The 10,164-nt window shown below is 37.9% G+C and overlaps 1 long non-coding RNA gene across 1 annotated transcript; it reads left to right on the top strand.

Moving 5' to 3' along the window:
* Positions 1-5,024: 5,024 nt before the first annotated feature.
* LOC120493552 (uncharacterized) lies at positions 5,025-6,879 on the top strand. Its single transcript, XR_005625741.2, has 5 exons — positions 5,025-5,116; positions 5,244-5,325; positions 5,973-6,009; positions 6,155-6,207; positions 6,789-6,879. It is a non-coding gene; the product is annotated as an uncharacterized LOC120493552 (long non-coding RNA).
* Positions 6,880-10,164: the final 3,285 nt, after the last annotated feature.

The following is a 10,164-nucleotide window of genomic DNA, read 5'->3' as shown; positions in this document are numbered from 1 at the left end:
ACCTATCAATCACAAACACATTCACGCGAGTTAAGGATTTAGAGATGCTCACCTGCCCCCGTGTAAGTGCACGGATAGAGTGTGAGGGTTTGTGATGACTCTTTTCTTTCTTTTCTTTTCTCAAAAATAATCTGTTAGGACATTTCACTATTAAAAATTATGCTTAAGTTATGACAACATATATATTTTTACATTGCTTTAACCCGTTTTTAAAGTCAGTTTAATTTTGTGGTTCTTAAAATTGAAAAAGGCTAATTTTTAATTTTTAATCTAAAACAATAAAATTAAAACATAATTTCATTGTAAGGGCATCTCAGTCATTTCCTTCCTGTATTTAGAATTGAACCCACAACTATGGGTTACCACTCTGACTCTTTAACCATTAGGCCAAGTCCCCTATGGTTAGAGGCATGTGTATTTTATGAAATGAGACATCATAAAATGATTTGAAGGCTTCTCATTATTTACAGGCCAATATATTTAAATGTACCTTTTAAAAGTTCAAGGATAGCCTATAAAACCTGAAATCACCTAAATCGTGAGAGCCCACCAATGGTAAAAAGTTTGGTTATACATGTAAGGGCTATTTATTTTAAAGTCCTCACAAACATAATAAAAGAAGCTGATAACAACATCTTGGTTTATTCGGGCCCTTGAAGATTCTATTATCAGAAAAAAAAAAAATTGATGAATGGATATGATTCGAAGTTGACATCCCTGTTCTGCTTTTTCATTGTATACACACATAAATACTTGCTTGACAAAGTGAACATGCCTGCTAATTTATTTGACCTGTGAAAAAATTGGTAAGGTGACCTCGCCACGGTATGCGGAATGTCATACCTGATTCTGACGCACCCAATACCTGACATCAACCTGTCACTCACGATCACTCTTTGTAAACTGAGTTTGCATGTTTAATGAAACAATTTGCTCGTGGCAGTTGCTGACTTTTGAAAGAATGGGGAAGTTTACCGCAATTAAGATGAGCTTGGATGAGGACCTCGTATATGTCGGAGATCACACACAGGCCTGAGAGTATATGACAAAAAATAGAAGGCAACAAAAACCTGTATAAAAAAAAAATCTCATATTCTCTCACCAGAGGTGAAGGCACAGTGAAAGGTCATGAAGTTTCATAAGTTCCTAATGTGCCCTATCGGTGAGTGATAATCATTTAACTGTCTTTTGAACCACACCTTTAAAGCCTTTGGGATATTTTTTCTTTGAGTGAATCCAAAACATTCTCTTGCGCACCGATGGTGTGTGTAATTTTCTGGGTTCATGGGGCAGGCAAGCAAGCCTGTGCAACTTGTGGTGTGTGTGTGTTTATAGACACACACACACCAATACACACATACATACACAAATGATATTGTCTTCCATGGAGACCGTCTAAGCACGTGTTACTGTTGGATTCTAGGTAACCACAACTTCATTTTCCACAACACATACAATATTTTGAAGAACACTAGGGTCCAAAATAACCCCATTGACTTTCATTGTATGAACAAAAACAGTTCATAACATCTTAAATATCGAATTATCTTCTTTTTGTGTTCGCAGAAGAAGTAAAGCCACACAGGTTTGGAATGACATGACGGTGAGTAAATGATGATATATTTCCTCACAGGTATAAATTAGTTTGGCAGGGGTGCTTGTACATACGCGTAAAATAAGTTTTAATCCATCTGAACTATAAAACTTGTACATTTATCATCCATTGTCACACAGGCCTACTATTGTCATATGTAAACCATACTTTTGTAAAATCATCCATTGTAAAAACTAAAATCAACTCACATAAACCACACACGAAACACATGCAGATCAACTTCATTTGTAAACAACAAAGACTTTTACTTTGATGAATCGTCTTGAAATAAATCATGTCCTGATGTACTGTAAGATGCTGGCCACATTTCTTTTAAGAGACCAAAATGTCTTGGAATATCCCTGGATATATTTAAAGGCCTTGACTGCTTCAACAGTCAGAAACTCAAATAAATATGAATTTAGCAGTTTGGCTCTGTGCGCGGCTCCAAACCGCTGCAGTCAGATTGAGTTTCGGCCCTTTGCTTATTCCTTTCCCTTACCATTCCAGGACAAAATGATTTCCAGCAGGCCGAAAACTTGACATTTAACGGCCATGCCAACAAATCTTTCTACTTTTTAAAAATGTAATCGAACACTAATAGAAAGAGAACATTTTAAATGGTTGGCAATTTGATTCCGTGAGCCTGCAAAAGTCACCAGCTGTCTTTCTTTGTGACCGCTGAGATGATCATTCTCCTCATACCTGTTGTGTTCAGCTCCAGTGACCATCTGATAACTTTAAGTTCAGGTCTTCTGTCTACGATGCGATGTGTGTGTGCACAGGTGTGCGTGTGGTTTATCTTTTTTTTTTTAATGCAGGTGTCATGATCTTTTTCTACACAAAAAGTTCAAAGTCATCTTTCTGTGTTAAGATAGGATCCAGCACTTGATCTACACTGCTCTTATCTGGTTAACTCTAAACACTGACGAAGCCATCAAGCATTTCAAGAATTTGTTTGGTTGTCTGTGTTTCATTTAGCAAAAATAAAACATTTGGAACTTAAATAAGATGTAGTTTAATCTCGTAGCAAATCTAAAAATGTCTATTGTTTTACATGCACTCTCTCTCTCACACACACTTATATATGTATATATACTGTATATATAATTATTGCAGCCGCCTTGAAGGATGCTTTTAATCCCCCTTAAAATGCCAACACTTCCAGCTGGTATTGCACATGTTGGTGAGGATAAGATTTGTATTTAGCAGTTTCCAAAGTGACCTGCAGCATACTTGCCAGACATATCACAGATGATAAATGGGATTGGGCGCTTACAAGGTCACTTAGTTAATGTAGGTCATGTCAGTGGGTAATACCACTCATGGATCATCACTAAAGATTTGGATTACCATTTAACCACCACCAGATGCTATGATTACTCCAACATTCAAGCTTTGGCACATAAAATGACGGTAAGATGTTAGCGCACCGCTGAGCTAACAGCCGAGAGAAATGATACTGCAGCCGAGTCTACGCTCTCATTATCACAGAGGCTTTGGCTCGTATAGCAGTGTGTGGCAGCACCGGTGTTTGTATGTGTGTGAAAAGTATTTCATATTTGATTACATCCCAAAGACACCCCTTTACAGAGCTGTCATGAGAGAACACGCACCTGTTTTATGCCTCGTTTGGTTGATGCTATACGCTGAACCTAGCATTTCCCTTTCTTTTTTTCTTAATGAATTCCTCACATGTTCTCCTTCCTCCCACTTAGGTTCTGTTTTTGTTATCTTTGTTCCGAGTGTGTAATTTGATACAATGAGTAGTTGTGTGTTTGTTGTTGAGTGGATATGTGTTTACATCTGCAAGCACGAGAGGTGTTTTATCGCTACGAAGTGTGAAACCTAATTCTGTTTTAGAGTGTGTTTCTAACTCTTTACGTGACGGAAAGTGTATATCGTGACAGAGTTGCAAGGATTGCAGGTGCATGGTGTCATGTTAGAAGCTGGTCTCTGATACTTGCTGCTGGTATTAAACCGTTTGCTTCCAGAGCTTATAAGTGTATTTACAGTTTTTCTGTAACTTCCATCACTCACTTTCTCAAAACCTTAAACACAAAACCACATTTCCAAACCACATTCAGAGAACCTCTGACTCTCCTGGCAAAATCAAACAATTATCTCAAAACCATTTTATCTGTGCTCAAAATCAAAAAATACTTTCAGATCATACACACAGCGAGCCAAAATTATAAACACTACAGATCATTCATTAGCCACTACATACAACAATGGAGAAGACAGAATCCAAAGCATCCAGTTACAGGGAAAAAAAAATAAGAGCTTGATTCTGCTTCAGCATCATGTCTTCATGCCGGAGGACTTTGTTCACATCAGACAATATCATCTTTAGAGGCAAAGGGAAAAATCCTAAAGCCAGATCCAGCCTTGACAACATTCTCCACACCTTCTCTTCCTCGTCCTCTTCCTCCGTTTTCACCACCTCTTTTACACATACTCTTCCTTCTCTCCCTCTTATGTTGTTACCATCCATTATGAACATTTTGAGTCAATTTTGGGACTCTGAACTGGCTTGTATTATGTACAGTTGGTTTGATCACATCATTAGAAATAAGTGTGAACAATTTTGAGTCGTTGTGTGTAACATTTGCTTGCCTGTGTTTAGCATTTTGAAACACAGTGCGAAATGTGTTTCAGTGCGAACTGTGTGAAAATGTGTTTAAAGTTTTGGGAAAAAAAAAGACTACCTGAAAAACTACCTGAACTTGTTTAAAGGTTTACAGAAATAGTGATTTATTCGACAGATTGGTTTAGGCTATTGAGAATTTGGTTCAGAGAATGGGGTTTAGTTTAGTGTTTTAGCCATTCAGAAAAACTGTAATATTTAAAGATTTCATTGAAACAATGTTGGCGTTCTGAACCTGCATTTAGTGTACGTAAGTACATAGTCATATGAAAGCACTGTGTGTGTGTGTGTGTGTTTGAGAAACATTGAGTTAGATGACAATGTTTCAGTGCTTTCACTATACACTTACGTACACTAAATGCAGGTCAAGAAAACACAAAAATTGTGAAAATGACATCTTTATATACATATATAATCTTTTATAAGATCAGGTTGATCAGGAAACTGTGGTGACTATAAAATATCAAAATGTAAAAGATCTGATTTGAGAACAGACATGACTCTGGGTCGGATTTCTAATGGGATTGTGTGTATGTGGGTGTGCATCCATGTGAGAGGAATCCAAAACACGTAAACTTTGTGATTCCCTGTGTCTGTTGAGAGTAGCCATGTGTTTAACAACAAAATGTCTGCCCCCATTGTCTGTTCAGTGTGTGTGTGTGTGTATGTGGCCTTTTTCTGCACTTTTCAGACGCTCACCAAGGGCTTTTACCTGAGGTGATGTTAACTTGCCAAACCAGTAATAGAAAAATAAACAAACAAACAGAGGTAGGCAAGCACTGTTATTACAGAGAGGTTATGGAGAGGTGATGTATGTGTGAAAGAGTTAACCTAAAATCTGTTCAAGTTATTGCGGTTGTACAGCAGTACAGGTGAGGACTAAACGGAATTGTAGTGGGTCTAAATCCATTAGTTTGTGTATCAAGATGGTGGGATGACAAGTTTAGGATGTAGAAGAGAACATCGTGTTTTAACCCTCTCTGTCGCACGCTGATTTAGATGGTCCTCAGCTCTTTATCGCTGCTCCTCACACGCTACGGCAGCGCTGCTTGCATGCAGCCCGGAGAAAACATTACAAAAGGTATTTTCTTTAAAAAAAAATCTGATATTGGATTATCTGATATGAGTTGCACTCTATGCCACGTGTTGACAGCTTTAACTCCACTCTTTGCTGTGCAGGAGTCGTTTTTTAAAGAGAAATGTAAGCAACAAGCTCCCCCCACCCTCCACCCTTATGGTCTGCCGGTAGATCTGTGTTTACCTGGCGAGCGTAGCCGTTCTGCTGTCTTTGTCTAAACTTGAAAGGGGATCCAAACCCTCGCCCTCCTCACGCACTGTGCTTCGCACGACACACCCCACCCTCGCTTTACTGCTGCTGTGATTTACTGTAAAAGAAACCAGAGAGGGTGTTTGATATTCATATTTTGTTATATTAATACATAGTTTAAATCTGTTTTGAAGAACAGCTGTGTGTGATTATGCCGCAGAAATATGTGTGATTAAATGAAACACTGTCCTTACTGTAATTAACATCACAGCAATAAACTTTTTTTCTAGAAAATACATCAACATGCTCTTTAAATTGTGAAACTGAAAAAAGGAACTGAAAATGTATCCATACAATGAAAGTCATTGGGATCCAACCATATTTGGCCCCCGTTGATTTGAACAAAAAAACAGTTCTTAAATAGTAAAACAAAAAAATGAATCATCTTTTGTGTTCCGCAGAAGAAATAAAGTCACAGGTTTGGAACATCAAATAAAGGTGAATGATGACAGAGTTTTTATTTTCTTGGTTGAACTATCTCTTGAAGTACACTCAATAAAGTGGCAGATGCTATTGTTGGTCAATATAGTCCTGTATTGATCCAGTGTTACTCATTTATATTTGTCTGGGTTATTAATCACAGGAAGTAACATTGGAGCCAACGGATCTCCAGATGCAGATTACAGAAAGAACAGGGTAATTCAACATCGATCCATTAACACACACACACACACACACACACACACACATTTGTGCCCTGCTGAAAATAATCACCATGAATGATAAAGTAAGTGCAAGATAACTGCTCTTTATGAATAATGTTTTCCATTCCTTTTGTGTACACTTTACTTTTGTGTAAAGTACAAGTTCTAATGGCAGTGTTTTGCAGTGGGTTAGAAGGGAGCCACAAGTCCTGCTAGTCACCCAGCAAACAAATTTAGGTTCTGGGATTGGAACGTTAGATTTTGGTTCCCAGAACGTTCCTAGAATTTTCCCTTAAGGTTAAGGGAACGTTCCCGGAACATTCTCCTTATGTTATAAAAATGGAACCTAAAAATAACCTACATGGAATGTTCCTATAAGGTTCTTGTATGGTTCCCAAAAAAATAACTTCATGGGATCATTCAGGAACGTTAAGGGAATGTTCTGTGTTTGCTGGCCTATACCTTGGTGGACGGAGGGTGTTTTTGACACACACACACACACACACATATATATATATGTACATACTTTTATTAATTATCGGTACACTCTTTAATTATTCTTTCATTTTATAGAACATTGGAGTGCAAGTAGACTGGAAAAGAGGAATGGGATCAGGACATGACCCGGGCCAGACTCAAACCAGGGTCTTTGTGAGTCTTGTTATGCAAGTAAGAACTTTTTTGTATAGTCTATGAGTGTGCATGAGCATGTGTTTGTGTAGGTGTGGAGAAGACAGAAAGTGATTGTGGAATTCTTGGCTCATGTCAACACTTCATTACACAAAACAGTTCAGCTAAAGGTGAGACTAGATAATGCAATCAAATGCCAACAGACAATGTTTTGTCACCTGTTCTGCACTGTGTCTTGGCACTTTTTAGTTGACTTTGCTATGTTACCATTTTAGTATTCAGAAAACCCTTGTTAAGATAAATTGATTTGTATAGGTACCATTTTGTCAAGCCAAAAAGAATCTTAAAAGAATTTTCACAAATTTTTCCCCCACTTCTGCAGTTATCTTTCTCTTGAGTTTCACTCATTCCGTTTCCAAAGTCAAATGTTGTTAGATCTTCAATACGGCTGAATTTTTGAGAGAACATCATAGAAATTGACTTCATTAATTGATTACCAAAAATGGATTTGTTTGAAGTCACTAATATTGTGATTAGTGTTCCTTTGGTTGGGAACTTGGAGATTCTTATATACTACCTCTGTTCATACCAGTGAGTCACAAGATATTAAACCACTGTCGGCTACCCCCACTTGATACAACTCTGGAATTCGGCTCTGTCGCATACACTGAAGGCACCTTTATTCATGCCTAAAAGACCACAGATTCATGGGGACCTGCCTACCAGACAAATCAGCCCTCACACAGCTTTTCACAGCACTAAACTAAAGCAGTATGCCTGAACACAGAAGTATCAATGTCAAGTGTTTGTTTGTATTTCGTCTTCACAAATTGGTCACTTTGGGGAGATAATGGTACACAGAAGTCATGGTACGGTACATATCTTGTTTTTTAGGTCACAGGTCGACACAAGTTTAGTACAACAGAAGCAGCAACAAATCCCCAATGCTATAGGTTTCTTTTCATTTTATTTTGAACAGTAGTACAAATTCCAGTTTGTTCCATCTAGTGGCGTTCCATTCTAGTGCCTATAGGCCAAGACAACCCTACTTAATTGAACTCTTACCTGTTGTCTAACCACACACAATGATCTATTACATTTTTTTGGAAAACAAGCAGAGTGAGCACTAAATAGGCTTGCCTCTCCGTTGTGGGCTTTTTTTTTTCTTTTTTTTTTTTTTACCAATCAAGATATGCTGACTTTTGCAGTGGAGAAAAGCCATCCAGCTCTCAAGAGGAACCCTCACGCCTGGAGCGAGATTGCAATCTCCGTGGTTGCGCGAGAACTATTTAGCTTGTTTTACAAACACACTTCACAGCACACAGGGACGAACAAAAGGGCGTCGCACGAAACCCTCAGAGAAGTCACAATGGTTTATAGTAGCATTGTTGATCAAGCAATCAAACCATGATTAATATTTCTCCAGAATTTCCAAACCTCTCGTGCCGGCAAAAAAAACCAAAAAACAAAAAAAAACATTCACATGCACTTTTTAAAAAAAATTGAAATAGTTATTTGTGTGTGCATTTTGTGTGCAGGACTTGCACACTGTGTCAGAGAATCATGTTTTCAATTTAATGCTCTCCCTCTCAGACCCCTCTTACTAGGCACTCCATTCCCTCTTCATCTAAACAAATTCAAGCAGGGCTCGCGCTGAGTTCCGGCAGCCCTGGCGCGTGCTACCATAAACAAAACTCCTAGGTGGCCTGTAGATTCTGCAGAGAGAACAACATTTGCACATGTACAAAAGGCTCAGATATAGGCCAGATATATGCACAAAAACACCAAGATTCTCTTCTCATCTGGTCTGAAGTATAGCAGTGAAATGTATTCGTTTATAAACAGACTGAGCCTTAAATAAATAAATCAGAACTCTCTCTCAGTGGTTCTCAACCAGGAGGGGCGGGGCCCACTAGGGGGCCTCAACAAACTTCCAAGGGGGTCTCAAGATTACTTCAAATGATTTAAAATAAGACAAAAAAAAGCATTAAAATAGGCTAAAATATAGATCAAAATCTATATATTTCTATTTGGTTATTTTTTAAGTTATGCTAAGCTCTAAAATATTTTATTGGGTAGAAATTGTTAGTGGAAAGGGCCTTCAAATATTGTTGTGGACTTCTCTAGCCAATTGTTCGCTGTCTCAGATTGAAACTCTTGTTGATTTCGATTGTTTCAATGACTGCCACAAAAGATATTTACCCACAAAGTTTTGGGATTGGTTACTGTGAACACAGCGCAAAATGTATGTTTTTAAAAAATAAACAAAAAAACATATTAAGTGTATTATAAAATCTAAGTGTATATAATGTGCAATGCATACTTTATTTAAAAATAGTGTGTTTTCAAAAAAGTGGGTCCGATTTATCTGGATTCAACCTGCTTATGTGTCATAGCACTGCACTTGTTTGCTGTGATATGCTTCCACATGAAATAAACAAACATCTAAGACAACAATCAGGCTCTCAATTGAAGATCAGTGAAGAAATATGATTGAAGAGGCTGGACCTTCTTAAGAAAACTCTGAATCTCTAAATCCCTATTAGAAATAAAAAATACTTTGAGGGATCAAAAGACTTCAAATGCATGCTTCTTCTCAAGACAGATGTCAAAAACTTGTCACGTTTAGACTTGTCACGTTTAATTTGTTGTTTGTGTGTGCATATAGGCCCTATTTGTTCTGTACTGCTGAATGAGACTGCTATGTACAGTACGTCAATGTGAAACATAATCTTAACAAATTGTAAAAATATAATTACTTTTTTTCCTACTTACCTGTGGCTGCATCCGTAAACTTAGGCAGCGGACATGTTCGTTAAGTAGCCGGACAACGTGCACTCAGTTTAGCCAATCACAACACACCGGCCCAAACTAACCAATCTGAGCCCATTGCCTGTTTCTGGGGGAGTGGTTTCATAGACTCAGGAAGTCAACCGGTGTTTCAAATGACAGAGGACAAAGCGGCTTACAATAAAGGTGAAATTTATGAAAAATAAGACTTTTTAAAAAAGAAATACCATGAATGCATGTTATATTGCACCCCATCAACACAATCATGCAAAGAAAAAAAGCAGTAACCCCCCCCCCCCCCCCCCCCGTCTTTAATGCTCTTTTGAGATTAAAAAAGAATCTAGCTACTCCCTGACTAAAATAGTGTTAACGAATGTGATAAACATATTCGCTGAAGAAACCATGCCATTGTATCTTTTTACAGGACTCCTCAAATGTTCAAAGCTGTACCAAGAGAGCTACTGAGCAAGTTGGGCCGTTGGAAGAACAATTGCCATGGAGCTGGATATGGAAACATTAAAAGGCAGGC

The sequence above is a fragment of the Pimephales promelas genome, chromosome 13, assembly GCF_988280905.1.
Source record: "Pimephales promelas chromosome 13, fPimPro1.hap1.1, whole genome shotgun sequence".
NCBI classification, from domain to species: domain Eukaryota; kingdom Metazoa; phylum Chordata; class Actinopteri; order Cypriniformes; family Leuciscidae; genus Pimephales; species Pimephales promelas.
Note: the sequence above shows the minus strand (reverse complement) of the source record. Positions and strands in the feature narration are given on the sequence as shown.